Source organism: Apteryx mantelli, chromosome 6 (assembly GCF_036417845.1).
Source record: "Apteryx mantelli isolate bAptMan1 chromosome 6, bAptMan1.hap1, whole genome shotgun sequence".
In the NCBI taxonomy this organism is placed as follows: Eukaryota; Metazoa; Chordata; class Aves; order Apterygiformes; family Apterygidae; genus Apteryx; species Apteryx mantelli.
The window spans coordinates 41,189,149-41,207,130 of record NC_089983.1 but is presented as its reverse complement, the minus strand read 5'-3'; positions in this window follow the sequence as shown (position 1 = coordinate 41,207,130).

Genomic DNA, 17,982 nt, shown 5'->3' with positions numbered 1-17,982 from the left:
GAATGGACTTGTTTGGTGACTGCTATCAAGGTCTTGAATGGTCAAAAGTCTTTTTCATAACTGAATTCTCAAGATGTAGCTTTTTTTTCCTTCTCATGTGCTTCATGCTACCTTTTTTCTTGTCCATATTCTCCTTCAGCACTCTTTAAAAGTTATGGTGCCTCAATGCTTTGCAAAAGAACAGTTTTGGCTCTATCCAGATTTGTTGCACTGCCTCTAGCTGTTCTCTCCTTTCCACCACCAGAAACAGTAAAGGAGATAGACCATATGTAGATTCAGTTCACTCCCACAACATCGAGAAGAATTTACACCATGGATGCACAAATGCCAAGCTTGTACGCTCGCTGCAGGCTGTGCCGGCCATCCCACTGCTAGATTCTGTCAGGAATTAATTTTCATTTCCAGAAATTGCTCCAGTATCATGAGAATCCAGGCATACACCCTCCCTTGACACAGATCGTCTCTAACAGAGGTTGGACAACCTAACACTGGCCAGGAAAGGCCATGGAAGATCCTTTACATGTTTACTCTTGAAGGCACTCTCAGTCTTGGGGCAGGAAACCAAAACACGAATGTTTAACAATCCTCTCTTCTCGTTTTTAATTTCTGCATCTATTTCCCAAGAGACCTAATTAAAGCTGAAAGGGCACAAGCAAAAGAAGATGTTTTGAAAACATTCAGAGGTAGGAAGGTTTTGTAATAGCAGTCAAAGAGTTTAGAACTATAATGAATTGTCAGAGTGCTACAATTAAGAAAAGGTGAAAGATTTGCTTTCCTTATGTAGATGAATTTCTTTAAATTGCTTTCCCATGACTTTTGCTTTAGTGTTACAATAAAAAGCATAAAAGCCATTCAACTATTCAGTAGCTACATAATCAAAATGAAAGTACCCCAAGTACAAGTTTCTATGCAAAAGAGACGAGCAGAAACATCTTCAAAGGAGTAATTCATACATAGGCTATATTCTTTTTTCACATGGATCTTACATAATTTGAAGCATCTCTCACTCTTCACTTTCTAGCAGCCAGGGTAGGTAATGTACTACCGTTATTCATATCTCACAGATGGAGAGCTAAAACAAATATAAACTTTAAGGTCTCTGAAAGTCAAAGAGTCTGCTTTAATGGGAGCTGGGATTCTTAAATATTTTTATGGATTTGGGAAGAAATGACTCAGGTAATAAAAGGAGTCTGTGGTGGAACAGGGAATTAAAGCCACCATCCCACCGGGCCTAAGCACTCTGTTTCTTGGAGCAGGGTTTGAAGTTATTTTTTGTGGTACATAAAATAGACACTGTGAGTTATTTCTTTTCATCTTTTAGATCTTCTCCTCTGTGTAGCATAAGCCCAAGTTCCTGCCTGATCACAAGCTGACTGAACCTTTACCCCCAACTTTCTGCTCTTCTAATGAGTTTTTGGTTATTTATCTCAATTTGTGTTTTACTGCCAAATAAACCACCCCACTATGCTTCTCATCTCTCATACAGCTATAGGCACAATACACTCAGCCTGCAGAAAGTGTTTTTATCAGATTTAGTCACAATATTCCATATGTCTTTACTGCCTCTCAACACAGCAAGTCTGCATATAGGTACATGCATTTAAGCAGAACATTGAATGAATAAATACAAAACTACCGATCTTAAACTACAATTAGTCCAGAATATAGCAGTCTAGCAGTTTAATGAAGCAGGTGACTAAAAGCTCTCACTGACTTACCATGGGTCAGTGGTGTTTTTATCAAGTTTTCAGTCTTCATTTTTTAAAAGCAACATGCTACCAATTACCAGAGGGGCAGATAGACACCATGCAGGTCTGCTGGACTATCAGCTTCCAGAGTGAGTTGAATCACTTCTCCAGAGCTTACTCCGACAGGAACAGCACCTTCAAAGCAAAGTGCAAAAGCTGGCAACCCTCAGTAAGAACAATCTGAAACAAAGCAAGCAGAAGAGAGGAGAAAAAAAAACGGGAAGAGCATCTCTATCTGCTAAGTAGCTAATGGAAAATTTTACAGTCCACCTCTCTCTGACTTAAGCAAAACTAAAGTTTTGCACGTGAACAGCCACAGAGTTTATGGCTTCAGTTTGAAACTGAAGTAGCTGAGGCTGATTGCAAGTCTTCCATTTCAGGCTCCTGCTGAAGAATAATTTGGTGTAAATGCTCAGATAACTAAGAACATGCCAGTGAAAAATGACTTCCTGTACTCTAAGTTCTGCGACTTCTCTTCACCCCCAAAATGCACTCTTTGGAGTATTCAGAGCAATAACACAGCTACTACTACTGACTAATATAACTCAAACTTGATTCTCACACTGAGGTTGCTGAGAAGGAACTTGCTAGGAGATGAATATAAACATAGAAACAGAGCATGATATAATTTGTCAGATAATACGTTTGATTAAGATATGAATTGGTTTAGGAAGAAGAAGAGAAATTTTCAGCTTCCACCATATTAGCAGAATCAGATTAACTGAACAGGTCCATAGGCTATAAAGAGCAGAAAGCACAGCAGAAGCTGGTTTATTGGTGCTATTCTGAGACTGCATCTGAAGTTTCTGCAAAAAGGCGATGGAGAATTGACGGTATGAAGTTCTGTATATGTACAGACTCCAGTAAACAAAACAAACAGATAAGAATGGCCTGTATAAGATGATTTTTCTTTTTCCCTTTTGTCCTTGTGGAAATCTTCCTGAGTTTGTTCGTATCACCTCTGTAAACCAAGGCTTAGTTTCCTATTTGTACCTGACCAGATCCCCTCCTGAACAGCTGCCACAAATGAAGAGCTGTGCTGAAGACTAAAGCTGTTTTGTACCCTATAAAGCCATACCTTACTGCAACAACAGTCAAAGAAACATGGACCCAAATATTACATCATTACCATAACACTGAAAAGGAAAAAGCAACACATTTCGATCTTAGCCAGAACTAGATGAACATTTTCCACATCGGCACTTGCACGTGTCATTTTCTAATTGCTTGAACTTGCTTAGCACCCAAAAAATCCTACAGGTAGCAGGGCTCTGCAAAAGGTCTGCCCTTGAGGATCTAGCAGCTGAGATGATCATCCCAGTGGATCCCACAGGATCAGAGACTGCCCAGTGAAGAGGAGATGCTGGCAAACATTTAAAGGCGTAAAAGGTTTGAACTCCAGCAAGTTAATCACTCACAGAGAGATCAGATACAACAGTTTTCATGCACTTTTCTCGTTCACTTCAGGGAATGTGGGATGAAGCCACCTATTCATTTAGCAGAAGCATACATAACTAGAGCAGAAGCAGCAACTCCTTCTGCACTCAAGTTTTCTTTATCTTCCTGCAAATCTCTCTCACCCCTCTAACTTGTCACACTGTGTCAGTCCTTTAAATTCTCTGTGGCTGCAGCACAAAATACATGGCCTTGGTCCCATGCCTTGATTTATGAGCATGAATTTCACAGTAGAGATCAGCCACTCTTTAGCAGATTACAATTTTATTTATTTTTTTGTTCCAAATGTGTTGCAATATTCCTAGGAGAATCCCATGAAGAGTAATACCCATAATATGAATGATAAGTAGCCATGGTCTGAAAAGCCTAAGCTGCTGAAAAGAATTGGTTCCTTCCATGACATTTGCGTGAAGAAGAAAGTGCATATGAATAATTATTTTGATTCGCTAGAAGAAGATAAATTAATATTTTAGAAGCCAAATACTCATCAGGAGAGTCTGCAGGAAAAAATGGCCAAAATGACACAGAAAAGATTGGTTTCAGTCTTTTTTCACTGTTTTCTCTGATCAATGGGAATTCCTATTCTAGACAGAGTGAGAAATTAAATAGACATATCTGGCTGTTGTATCCAACTTGCTTCTCACCCCTACAAACAGGAGGTGGGTCAGGGAGGGGCGAAAGGATGGTACACTGTTAAGTGCTGCCACCCCAGGTATCAACTGCACGGTGTTCATCTCTGGACTGCCCAGGATGGAGACATGGACCCACTTTTCTAATGACCTTAAGTCTTTCATGTGTGATCAAGACAGATAAATATTGAATAAACACATATTTGAAAACAATATGCACTGCACATAACAGAGGAGTGGTACTTTTATCCTGCTTCACAAACATGTACATAAAATAAGCCTAAAAGATGACTGTGCCCTCTACTAAAGCATTTATCTTCATGAACTGACGGACACTCACAGGTCCTATCTGAAAATCCATAGCCCTTTGGTCCATATAAAACAATATTATATTAACAGGCAATAAACAATATTTATTCTCGTGTCTTGCAAAGATTCCACTCACGAATATAGTAGGCATCAATTGTCATTATGATCCTGGGGGGAAAAAAGTGTGTCTGACAGGATCTTTTCATCGGATCACTTTATCTGAGCTCTGGGATCTGTGCAAGCTTTGCTCAAGGTCTGAAGCTTGTGTATGAAGAGGAAAGACTGCATAACCACTTGGCTAAGTAGAGAAAACCCACAGTCATTGTACAGTTGCTTATTTTCCTTAGCGGTGTGCTAGCAGTATGAGGTTAATTATGGCACCGCTTCCTACTGGGTGATGGCCTCATAGCTATAGGAAAGCTCATCTGTGTACTTGGGCTGTACTTTTAACTTACTGAGTTAACCTCTCTTGTTGAAGGTTTTTTGCTGTGAAGACTGTTCATCATTCCTTTGTTTGGTGGTTCATTCACTGACTTCCCAGTTCCTGTTTTATAGCTGCAGTGGAAAATAGGTCTGGATTGAGGCCAAAGCTGTTCTGACTGAGGCCATCTCCAGCCCTGGGGCCAGCCAGGGGAAGGCATGCACGCTGGCTGCCCATCCCCGCTCCTAGCGGCTAGGAGGCATAGGAGTTGCACTAATGATTATAATCAAGCATATCATAAATGAATATAGTCAAACATATAATTACTTGGTATACTAACACCCTAATTCAAGATCATTCCAAATTAATGGCATTGCAATGAACCCTTTACAAAACCAACAAAAATAAGTCTCCCGGAAAAGGGAGTCTTTTTGAATTATGTTTGTTGCATCATGTTTTCTAAGCGCCTGTGCTCAGGAAAATGAAAGCACCCCTTTGCTTTGGACAGGTTTTGTGATCCAGCTCATGCAGCACACAGTTCTGTGGGAGATCTCAATGAAGGATCACACATTATGGTGTGTTTTCTATTTTCCCCAAGTTTTTCCTTCAGGAACGCTGGTGCTTGCCAGGCTTGTCTAACATTATGGTGTTAATGAGAGGTATGGTCCTCTACCAGTGACTGTTTCACCCCTCTCCTATGCATAACTGATGAGCTTTAAGGTATGCATTAGATTAAAAGGCATATTAATTATCATTCTAACACTTTATAATTATATTATACATTAATGATAACATATTTTAATGTAATAATCATAATGACACTGCATGTGGGTGGCACTGCAGTTTAATACATTTATATTTTTCAGCCATGAAATTTATGATCTAAAGTTCAGCAACTCCTCTTCAATCCCGTAATTGATCTAATTTTTATACTTTCCTTTAAACACATCTGTCAGATATTCTGCAGCAATTCTCTGATTCACAAATGGAAGCTGCAAGCTTAAGCTACATTTCTTTTTCAGATGAGATTCCTACCACACACAGAGACCAGAGGGAAGGTCACTGAGTACAGACTGTGCAAGCTAAGGAAGAAAAACCCTAAAAACATGCTTGCTTTTATTGTTAGTCTGCTGTATTTTTTAGTTAGATCTTTCTTGCAGTAAATGTTATTGATGCCTGGATATCTTATCTCTTGTTGCTGGCTTATTGTTACTATCTCTAGTCTTCCTTTGTCTATCTGCAAACTACCATATCATCCTACTAAAGGCATGCTTAAATGTTTGCCTGACCTAACATCAATATTTTTTGCCTCTGCTACTCCTCTCACCAGATCCTCCTCTGATACATCATTATTAAGAGACTCACACTGACTCTGTACTTGATCCTAATCCATCCTGTTCCATCTCTGAATATCAAATACCACAGGCAGTATCTCAGCAGGCACAAGGGCATTAAAGTTTGGTCCTCAGAAATGTGAAACATGCCATTAGTTTCAAATGCATTTTTCTGTCCAGCACATACTTTTTTTTCCCCGCCCAGATAATAAAAGGATACTAAAAATGACAGGAGTCTTCCATAGTTTTACCTTTCTTAACAGAGAATACAACCTAGTGGAATTTGTATTAAAAATTATCTTACATACAGTGGACTGATCTTCTGATGTTGTCATCTTCCACCCTACCCCTAGCACACCAGTGCCCATGGGAAGAACTAGAAGATGTCATGCATGCATATCACCAAGGTGAATGGATTTTGTACCTGCAAAATCAGAAGCCAAATCCTGCAAACAGTGTCCTTGCCATTGTACAGATATAACCAGCCTTCCTTTCTGAGGCCCTTTAAAGACTCCCTCCTACCATCTCATTTCCAGCCCCATCTTTGCTTCAAGCAAGTCCCTTTTGCTATTTTTTCATGCTGCCTCTCACAAAATTTACGTGCTTGGTCTTTTATAGATCACTGCTGGAATTCCCACACAAATTACTTCATGATTTTTGCAACAACACTGAGTCTTGAGCAAGCAGCTGAGGATACCCACTAGGTCTAAAATAGTTTCCCAAGAAAGTTCTTGAAAGCAGCATTAACTGAGTTCTTGTTAAAGTAGTTAAGTGTTTGAGGTTATTTTTGTGTGCACACACATTTGTTGTTTCTGTTTTATTGTCAATACTGTTCTTCGCACAAAATTAACATGTCAAAAAAACTGATGATAATAGCGTGTTATTGTTCCTTTCTGTTTCCAGTCCTAAGAAGAGAAAAAGGAATGAGTAATTATCTTCTTTTTCTGTGATTATATAAACCATGACTGCCTGGAGAATTTCTTGCACAAGGTTATCTCAGGGAATTTTTGAAACAAGCACAAAGTTTAATTGAACTTTTTCATCACTGCAAACTGTTGCCGAAAGCCATACTCCGATAGGGAGGATGTAATCATGTAGCCACAAGGGGCTAAAAGTGGAGCTGGACAAGCGCCTGGACAAGGGAGAATACAGCATCTGATCTCCCAGGGACCTGTAGGAACTGATGCTATTTAGGATATTGGGAGCATACTCGTGTATCTGGCCTTGTCAGATATATCACGTTCTTATCCAAAATTAGCATTTCAATTCAACGACAGAAAAAGTGAAATCCATTTATCTTAATGCTTATTCTTTAAAAATTTAGATTGTGACAGGTATTGAATATAAGATTAGGTTAAATACCTGATCTGAAAAGAAAATTTTCCTGACTTTTTTTAATATAAAAATAAACCTGTAGGTGTTTTTTCGAGAAGAAAAATTACTCAGGCACCTTAGCAGCCTACTTCTTTGGAAACATCTAAAACGCCTATGTTAGCTTCAGAAATTCAATTCAGTTCTTTAAGTCACTTGGGTACATTTGAAAATATTATTCTTGATCTAGCTCATTCTATGGAGATATTGGTGTTTTCATCAAACAAATAAACAATCCCTTTGCAATCAAACTTCTGCCAACTTCTACATGTTGATGAAAAAGTTATTTTTCTCTAGAAAAAAATATTTTAAATGACAGCTTTCACCTCCTCTATTAAATAGAAGTTATGAATTGCTGCCAAGAAAAAAATGGGTCTAGTTAAGCGTCATGTGTCAACTGTTTCTATTTTAAAGCATTATTGTACACAGTCTTACCTTTACATATTATTCCTGCTAATCTGCATTCATTCATTTTCTATGTCTAATTTAAAGAAGATTGAGAATTTAGGCAGTTTAAATCTGAGAGCATTAACATATCCCTAGCAGAACAGTCCCTCTCCATATGAAGAGGTTATTAAATAATTGGCTATCTCTGTTCAAGTCATTGAAATGATTGTTCTTTACAGTTATTACCCTCTGCTCTCAGTTTACATAATTTTTCCATTTAATACAAGTAGAAGGTAATTTACCAAGTTGGCAAACAGTGCTCTGATTAGTAAAAACATTTTGAGCTAAGACAAACCAAATGCAATTATTAGTATAATCTTATTATGACAATAAATCTTTAGACAAAGTTCAGACAGGAGCTAGGAGCTTCTACATATGAAACTAAATTTAATTACACCCAGTTAGACTGTTAAATTAGAAAGCCTGGGCTAGGCTGGGAGCTTAGGGACGTCTTTAAGGAAGCATCCAAGGAAGAGCTGACAGGCATTAATCCTACCCTCCGATTCTTCCTACGCAAGCTTGGAGAACAGTGACAAAGGGGCCTTGGAGGAGACAGAGGGATGAGAGCAATCTGTCCCTGCACTGTAATTACGGCAGGGGTTATCACTTGGCCTCTTTTGTGTGCCTGGGACCTAATTTCCTCCCTTGGAGGGAGTAGCCAGCTGCTATGGGTCACCACAAGACTAAGATGCTCATCCGTTCCCAGGCACAATCCCATAGCAGAGCTTGCTCCCAAGCCAGGACTGTCCCTTGGTGCATCTAACCCAGGACCCTGAGCAAAGACTCAAAGCAGAGCTAAGATACCCCAAAAGCTATTTATATGATGAGTCCTCTGCTGACAAATTACGCACTAGTTAGCCGTGCTGTTGCAATCCTTGTCACCCTTTTCTTCTAGGGCATCTCATTTCTGGTAGAGTAAAACCTGGAAGGCACAGCTCAAAGGACTGCACTGTAACAGCAGACGGAAAGTGTCTGCCAAGCCACAGGACTTGGGCTACAGACCTTGCCACCCCAGTCCCCATCTCAGACCCGTTCTTTCACATCCACTGCTACCTATAATAGTATATATCTTGATTCCCTCAAGATTTATCCCAGATGTTTACATGTTCACTTCAAAAGGCCCTGGCCATCGAATCCACTTGTGCTTGCTTTGCAATCATTTGGCATAGACAGCAATAGCTGTAGCTCGACACAGTGGAGAACCAGGCTGAATCTCTTTTTCTGCTTATTTGAGTACTAGAGAGGCAAGGTGAACTGAATCCTGCCAGTCAGTAATGGTAATTGTGTTTTACTACAGTCACGGAGTACGATCAACAAAAAATAATGAGGAAAAAATATTGCATGCAGGACTTAATTCATGACCTGAAGTAGTTCAGAAATACAGGAGATAAGAATATCTGGGGTACATACATCCTAAATAACTAATGCAAGTCCAAGGGCAAAGATTTGAAAGAAAACAGACACCCTTGAGCAAATCAAACCCAATTTTTTGAGTTTATGTCTGTGCATATTCAAGCCTTACCCAGCTGACAAGTTAACTATATCAAGAAACTTAAAAACCCAGTGGATGGACATTACATTTCTCTGATTGTCTGTTGAAGCCAGTGGGGTGTTATATCCTTTCATTTCACTGGGCTTTTGATCATGATTGCTTTATTACCAAACCATCAATACCTAACACATATATATTTTTTCAGATAATCCAGAATAACATTTTGAAAGGGTCGTTTTACTGTCCATATCTGTACTTTTCCATTAGTGAAAGAGTCACTGGTTGCAGATAGCGCTTGCAAAACCATTGCCATTCTAGCTGCTGCAGAGCATGTAAATTATGATACAGCACTTCTTGGGAAATCAGTCACTACCAGAATTAACCACCTTCCTTATCACCTTAGGCTTTTAGCTTATCACATCATTGATTAACTGTTTATAATGAGTAACACTCAGGGATTATTGTTACATATACAATTTACTGTAATTATGAGGTCACTGACAAAGAAATGACTTATTAAAACTAATAGTGCATCTCTGTTTTTCCAGGTTCAATTTAAGGAACTTTGCCATTCTCACTCTAGTTTAAAGCATCAATAAAGCTGTTTCCAAGTTGAAAATTCATTTTCATTTGTACACAGACTATACATTTAGAAGGACAGAAACCCATTTTCATATTAATCACAGGAACAAAATAATTTCTCATTCACCTCCAAGTTTATTAAAAACAAAGTGCTTTAAATGTTGGATGAAGATGGATTAAAAACATACATTAGCTGCTGAAATTAAAATGGAGGCATTTTATTTCTGTATTCCACGGTGTGAGGCAGTATACCATTAGAAGTGTAGAATTTCAAAAGACATTTTTGAATTGCAGTTACTACATTAAGAGGCAAATCTGGACTCTAAGCAATTAATGCATTAAGACAGAGATATAGACTATGAAGGTGAATACACATGAAGTTTAATTAAGATTTCCTCTTTTAAAAAAATCTCACTGCATAATACTCACTGAGAAACAATTTGCCAGACACTGTTGATATATTTTCCTAGGTCTTTTTATCCTCCACAAGGAGAGCACTAAAGTCCCTGAAGTTAATATGTGGCAATAAGAATCAAAGTGTCTCATTCTGCAAAAAACCCCTTAGCAGAGTTGCCCACTAATAAAAGCTCTGCTTCCTGCCCATAATTCTCAAAGCTCTCAATATAAGTACCTCTATTTTCATTGCCTTTTGCTATTGCTGCTCCCCTCTAAGCATTCCTTCAACACCTTTGTATCAACTAGTAAACACCAGCTGCCTCCCAGAACAGGTCATCCCACGGCCCACCCTCCCCTAGAGATTTCTCCAGTTCCCACAATATATCAGATAACTGCAGGGATTCCCACTAGTTCCCAGGAAGCCCAAGCCAGTTGTCTTCTCCCAAAAAACAGTTCACGCATGCAGATGCCCTTCCTTCTTCCCTTGTTATTGGCTTTCTGGTGCCAGCCCCTGCCAGGTGGAGCTGACACATCCCAGAGGAGCTAGAACTACTTTACTTAAAAATAAATAAATGCCATAGCTAATCTGCTACTAACAGACTCCTTTTCAAATGTAATAATTTTCATGCCCATGTTACCCCTTCTGTGCGCATTGTGTTTTTCTCACACAGAGAAGAATATATGAGATTACAATCATTATTTCTTGGATACGTATTGATTATAAAGATTAAAATGTAAGATAAGTCTTGCTTTCAAAATGCCTTATTATTCTTAGCCATTTGTATGCACAAAATAAAGCAAAAGGAGCACTGTTTGATATTAAACATGCCAAACACTTTGCACATTTCAGTATTCCATTGGAATGAACCTGTTTTTTGAATTCTACCATGGCCAAATGACTTCGTAAGATTCAATAAATCAAGTCTATGGCTTATCTGCAAGATCAGGCAGAGAGACTCTTTCTTTTGATGCATCAAGGACAATGAGAAAAGAACAGGAATATCATGTGACTATATAATAAAGTGCAAAGGTGGGAACAGGGCTGGAAAGATACATTTAAGATCAGTGATCAGAGATTGCAATTAGAGAGACAGGTGGAATAGAGGAGTGTAGAGAAGACAACTATAGCAGAATAGACTGCAGACAAACATTACCAGACACTGCTAGCCAAAAAAGACTAAACTACTTTTGCACAGAATAGCACAATGTACAATAGTACACGGTCCCATATTTCCCAAGAACCACCACCCCAAGGAATCTCATCTTAGGTTTTAAAAGTAATGACTTGCCAGGTGGAGGTTGATGCAAGTTAAGACTTCTAATGACAGGTTGTGCAAACCCATGTAGGCTTTGTACTGTTGCCACAAGACTAAGAACTGCCACCCCGACTAAGAGCAAAGGCGCACGCAACCCAGGCTCATGTTTCGAACAAGTAACAAACAGAAGCTGCTTAAGGAAAGAACACAGGCAACAGAGCATGGATAAAGTGAGCATCCCCTCACCCCCTCTGCCAAAAGACAGTTAAAAGATTTGCTGAATTAGAAATGTGCCTAAGCCTCATCATTTTAAACAACCAGTAATGGACTTATTCTCACAAATTTATACACATCTCTTCTTAAATATAATTGTATTTTTGACTTTCAGAACACCTCGTGGTAGTAAGTTCAACCATTTAATTATGCATTTCATGAGAAAAAAATTACTTCCCGTTGTTGGTTCTAAACCTGTGACTTAATTTTATTTTTACGTTCTCCGAATTATAAAACCATGCCCCACAAATGTTTATAGGCCTTTGTATCTGCACCCTTCAACTCTCCTGGATGAGAGACAAGTTTAAGAAGTAGGCACACAGTATTTCTGCGGTTCTGTATTCGAGTTTCAGGAGCTCTTGAGAGAACGTTGTGTGGTTCAGGTCACCTGCAACTTCTCAGTCTCTTTTTATCTCCTAAAGATGCTTCAGTTTAAGATAGTGACGCAGAGGCGTTTGCCATGAAAAGCGGCTCTAGTACAGAGCCTTACTGACCATCTCAATAGCAAGCACATGTGAGACCACTTCAATAGGTTTTCTAGCTCTTCTTTCCTGGCTGTTTCTTGCATCGTGACTGCATAAAAACCCACCAACTCCAGCAGTCGATTTTTACTCTTATGGCCAAAGTCCTGAACAAGGACTGGGGGGCAAAGAACCAAGGCAGGAAACTAAGCATTAGTAAATGGAGTTTAACCTGACCAAAAACAAAACAAAAAAATCACTACCAGAGTTTTTTTGTTTTGTTTTAGCTTTCTTATAAGTAAGGAATTCTATCAATGTCTACAAGTTTGGGAATTTCAGAAGTTACTGCATGTTTCTTAATAAATTTTAAGAGTTATGTGTGGAGCTGCTATTTTCAAATACCAGAACAGGGCAGTGGCACCTGGAAAAGAGAGGGAGCAGCTAGCTTGTGGTAACCTGACAGCACCATGCAAGTAATCCTGATACAATCTCCCTGATATCACTATAATTAGTCTGGTGCAAGTATTCAAAGTCTGTTTCCTGAGATGTCACCATGAAAAGCACAGTTAGGAACAAGTTCTGGATTCAGCGCCTGAGGGTGTAGAAATTAAAAAAAGGTGCATCAGTACTGCTAAAGCAGTGCTCTTCTAAAACATAATAGCTGATGGAGAACTTCAGTTTTTTGCCATAAACAACTGAAGTCAAAAGAAAAGCCTTTTTTAAGACTTCAATCACAATGTAGAGAAAAAAAATGGATGGCTGAGCCATCACTGCCTAACACCAGAAAAAGTGAGCAAGAAGAACAGCGTAAGGCAAAGACTATAGTTATTATAAGTGCACAATAACACACCAGTCTGTTCAAAGTGTACTGAGCTCTTTCAGCAGAACAAAAGCAAACCCTGCATCTACGAGGGAAGATACATCCTCGTCGTTATTCATTTTTAAGCAGTCAGAACAAAAACAAACAGAATCCAATTATTATTTCTAGTATGGTAGCACATAAGGCCCCCCACCAAGGCTCTGATAGGTGAGGCAGTGTTCAAACACAGCGAGAGAGACCTCTTGCTCGAAGTTCTTGCAAAATAAGTTGCTGAGAAAGACGACAGGAAGGGGAGAAATGAAAAGTGAGATTGCAGTCATTGGTTCTTTAGTTCTTTTCACAGAGTTGGAAGCTATTTACTAACTCATAACCATTCCTGCATATTTACATTAAAGCTGAGCAAATAATTCATAATTATATATTCAGAACAGTCACTTCTGCTTGCTGCTTATCTAAATAAGTAACCATTATCCTAAAAATATACTTACCTGCTTCAGGTCATGCTTTTTCTCTGCTCTATAAATAAGCTTGTTTTGAGAAGTAGTTCTGTTAAAACTTATGCTTGCTTAGTTGAGACGAACTACATGGTCTTTCTTGATCAAGTGGCCATGAGTCCTGGGGGACCCTGACTCAGCCAAGCAAGGCCCATGCAGGTCATACCTCTGACCTCGCTGCAGAAGACAACACTGCCAGCCTCAAAGAGCAAGCCTGCGGCCTCATTCTTTCATAATTTAAGGCTACTGAAAATGGTGGGTTTACAGCCAGCATTCCTAACATTATTCCCACAAGATCTTTTAACATTTACTTGTTGTGTCCAACCTTAAAAAAAAAAAAAAAGCAACCAAATATGAAGTATAACACTTGGCCAAAGTACACTTCAGTGAGTGTATTTGGACACTCTAATGAGGAGCAAAGTAAATCCAGCTGGGGGTTGCATAACTTCTAATTAAACTGCCATTTAAGAAAGACGTTACTCATTTTTCATCTGAAATAAATTCATAAGTGCTACCAAGTAAACCCACTCATTAAACCCCACAAGTACTTTGAAGGGTCAGAGTGTCTAATAAAATCAAAAACTTCATAGTGACTTAAAAAAAGGCAGATAGAAAGTGCCATAGTTAGACTCTTCTTGTGAATTTGGCCATGAAGGTGTGTTCAAGGTTGCGGTTCCCCTGTGAAGCCACGATACCATTAACAAGTTACAGCACCGTTACTGGTCAAGTAGAACAGGAACTGGGATTTCAGAAACACGCGAAGAGGCAGAGGAAAACCAAAAGCAAATAGCTGTCGCAAACCACCTTGAAAACCTTCCCTTGAAGCCGTTCTGTTACCGACTCGGTAAAGCAGGTGCCACTGCCTGGTGGGCAGAGAACAGTGTTGTGCCCGTTTACGATTGCTCACACTGCTTCCACACCATTTAGCACATCTACAGGTAGAACATAAATAGACCAAACTATTTATTCAGGTATAACAACAGGCAACACGCGATCTCTTGGAAAACTCTGGTCAGTGTCTCTTGTGTGGCACAAGATCACTGCAGGCAATAGAATTGGACCAACTTCATCCCCGATTTATGGATTCTTAAATCAATGAACTTGCACCAGGAGTGAATTTGGGCCAATACCTTTCAGTATATGAATCAATTCTGTTTGTTAGGTGCAATTTAGAATAAAATAAAATAAAATAAAATAAAAGGGGGGTATTGAGCCAAAGACCATGGGATATGACCAAGGTCTTGAAATCCTAACGGCTATTAATGAGGGAGCTGAGGGAACAGGGAAGCAAATGTGGTTTATACAGTTGCTACGTATTGCTCCCAGCAGATAATGAGTGACAGAATTACTTTGCTTCCCATCTAATTAAAAAAAAAAAAAAGCAAAAATCTTAAAAGAGAAGGCAACTACAGTGGTGCCACTACTGTTTAAGTGTCTTTTGTTGTATTTTCGGTACAATCAATGGGCAGTAGCTGTTTCAGACTAGAGTCAATAACTGTAAGTATTGATAATGTTGTCGACTTCTCAACTGGATTTACGTTTTGCATCCTCCTGGCTTACCTTAGGGATCATAAAATGGTTAACCAAATGTGATATTCTTCCAGCATGCTTAAGCCACACATTTTTATTTTAATTATTTCCTATACAATCTATGCCTACCCTCAAGATTTTAAAAAGAATAGCTGAGAGAAAACATAAGTCAAGCCTTTTACAAGCAAAGATTTATATGTACAACAACAATGAACATGCTTAGACAGATGAATGAACTGTACACTGACCTCAGAGACTCCTGGGTTAACATTACCATCTTCTCACTGGACTGCAAGGGAAAATAAGATTTCATGGGCATTACCCATAAGACATCTACTCTTTACTAGCATTAGCAAGCAATTACAGCTTTATAGCAAGTCCACCAAGGTCGGGGGCCCTGACACAGTAGAACAGAGTAGAATACAATTTGTTGCAATTAATAATATGCTACTAGTATGCATTTTTTTTTTAATTCATTGAAGCAGGAACTATTACTTTTTCCTGGAATACAAACCAACCCAGGGCGTTGTGCAGTCATTGCACAGTGGTAGGTATTTGCATGCAGTGTTGCAGTCTGTCAGTTTGTAGGAAATGAAGGGACAGATTACTACAGTCAGGTCAGCAACTTGTTCTTGCTCCTATTATAACCATCTCACAAAAGTTTCTGCTTCCAAGTTTAAAGTACCAGTTCTATCACCTTCCATGGATAGATACTCCCCTCTTGTCACTTTTAGATAGCTGTCTGCTTTATTTGAGGCAAGGAAATGTGAAGGGTAATACTAACCACTGAAATAAATCTGAGCATGAGGCAGGCACATATTTTTATATACTGTCATGTTGTTCTGTGGAAATAAATTAATTTTCTAAGCCAGGAAAGCTAGTTTTCCAACTAGGATTTAGTCACAAATAAATAGGTGGTTTTGACTTGACTTCAGTTATATTCATATAATCCTGTAACCCATTAAGCAGTAGTGATAAGACCATTAAACAGAGCAGAGTTTGACAGCTAGTGAAAAATTCGTAACTTCATATTTAGAACTAACGATTTAAATGGAGGATCCTCCACTGCCCGTTCTTTGCTGCCTTGCTAATATCCTGCTCAACTCCTTAATTCTTCCTCTTTTTTAGCTTTTCTGTCTTTTAGTGACACTTCTGAAACACTGTGGTCCTTTGTGTCCTTGCCAACATTTCTGTTGGAAACTACATCTAAATACATTTGTTTCAATGTATTCCAGCTAAAATAATAATCCCATGTAGAGTTACAATGCTGGTATAATCACTTCCTTGGGAGTCTTACAGCTACTCAGTTAACAGGAAATTGCAAACTTAGCTTGTGGAAGGGAACATCTACACCGAGGACTTTCACTTGAATTTCTGAAACTCTTTTAGAGGTAGAATGGAAGGTGCATTCATAAAACAATGAATGAATTATGACCATACACTACCTTAGAGTCAGAGTGGAACAGGCAATCTTCTAGGGCAACAAACCAACAACGGCAGCGAAAGAGGGACAGCTTCGTTTCTGCTCTGCTCATGCCAATTCATTGCCCCACCAAGGGGTCCGCATATCTGGGACACTGATTTCTTGTGGGAGACAGCCAGCTGAATACAGCGAGAGCAGACATGGTCTCCACCCTAAGGTTTCTGTTCCTTCAGCTCAACAGGGCAGCAAGCCCTGCTTCCCACGACCTCCCCAAAGCACCAGCGCTCTGCCCTCCACCTCTTCCTCCTACTTTCATCCTTTCTATTTTGGTGATGCTTCTGAGAAGGTTTGAGCTAGCAGCGTGCAGCTCTAAGGTCAAGACAACAGTATGGAGGAGAACAGAGGGACATGTGCTCAACTTTATTCTATATAGGAAATACTTACACTTAGCACATGAACATAATGTACTTTATTTTTAAAGCTATGTCACTGTTCTTCCTCATGTCTTTGTTAATTGCTTATGAACAGGTAAGCTTTCCCCCCCCTTATATAATTAATAAAGCTCACAGCTATAAATTGCCAAACTTCATTTACTAGTCTGCTTCACAGCCAATATTTATCAGATGCTTAAAAATTTAAGGTGAATTGAATCATCTGCTAATCTGTTTGCTGATCAGTGGGAATTAGACAGGTTTTGATTTAAACGAGGAGCAGGCTGATCAATCAGAGGTGAAAATGATTTTAAATGTTAATTACTGTAACAAATTGATGCCACAGTTTTCTAAGTAGTGTACAGGGCTGAAGATTTGATTCCCTTTGTGTGAGAGGCTTGAAGACATTCGTTAGCTAGCTTGAGCGCGCACAGGAACACACACTTTGAAATCATTATTCTAACCAGCCAGTGTTCTTTCTAATGAAAAAATATTATGCCTGATGTAATTCTAATTACAAAATTATTGTATGTTTATATCATTAGGCATTTTTACAGTACATTAACAAAAGGCACTGTGCTATAGACTAAGAGTTTGCCCCTGCAAACAATTACACACTTGAGTAACCCTCCTCTTAAGAGAAGTTCCACTTCAATAACTTTAATGAGACAGATCGTGTGAGCAAAATTCCTCCTACATATATTAGAAGATATGCCCCTTAATATTTAACCTTTGTTTTTACCATAATTAGCTGTTTTAGGTTTGGATTTGTTGTTTTTTTTTTTTTTTAAGCTTTGCTTATTTTCAAGTATACTGGCATGGACAGCAGATCTCTCTTTTAAAGAGACTTTCCAAGATGAAAAAATGTTTCATTGCTTTTATATTTTCAAACAATATCCTATTTCATAATAAACCAAAACAAATGTTACTTCAAAAGAAAAAGGCAGAAAAAGATCTGTGAAACATCAAGAGAAAACTCTGAGGTTTTAGTTCATTTTTGCAATAAAAAATAGATTTTCTTTATATAGTAAGACATTTCTCATTAATAAGAGATTTGATGTCAAAAATTCAGTTTCTTATCCTCTTTTATTAAATATGCGGCTTCCAGAA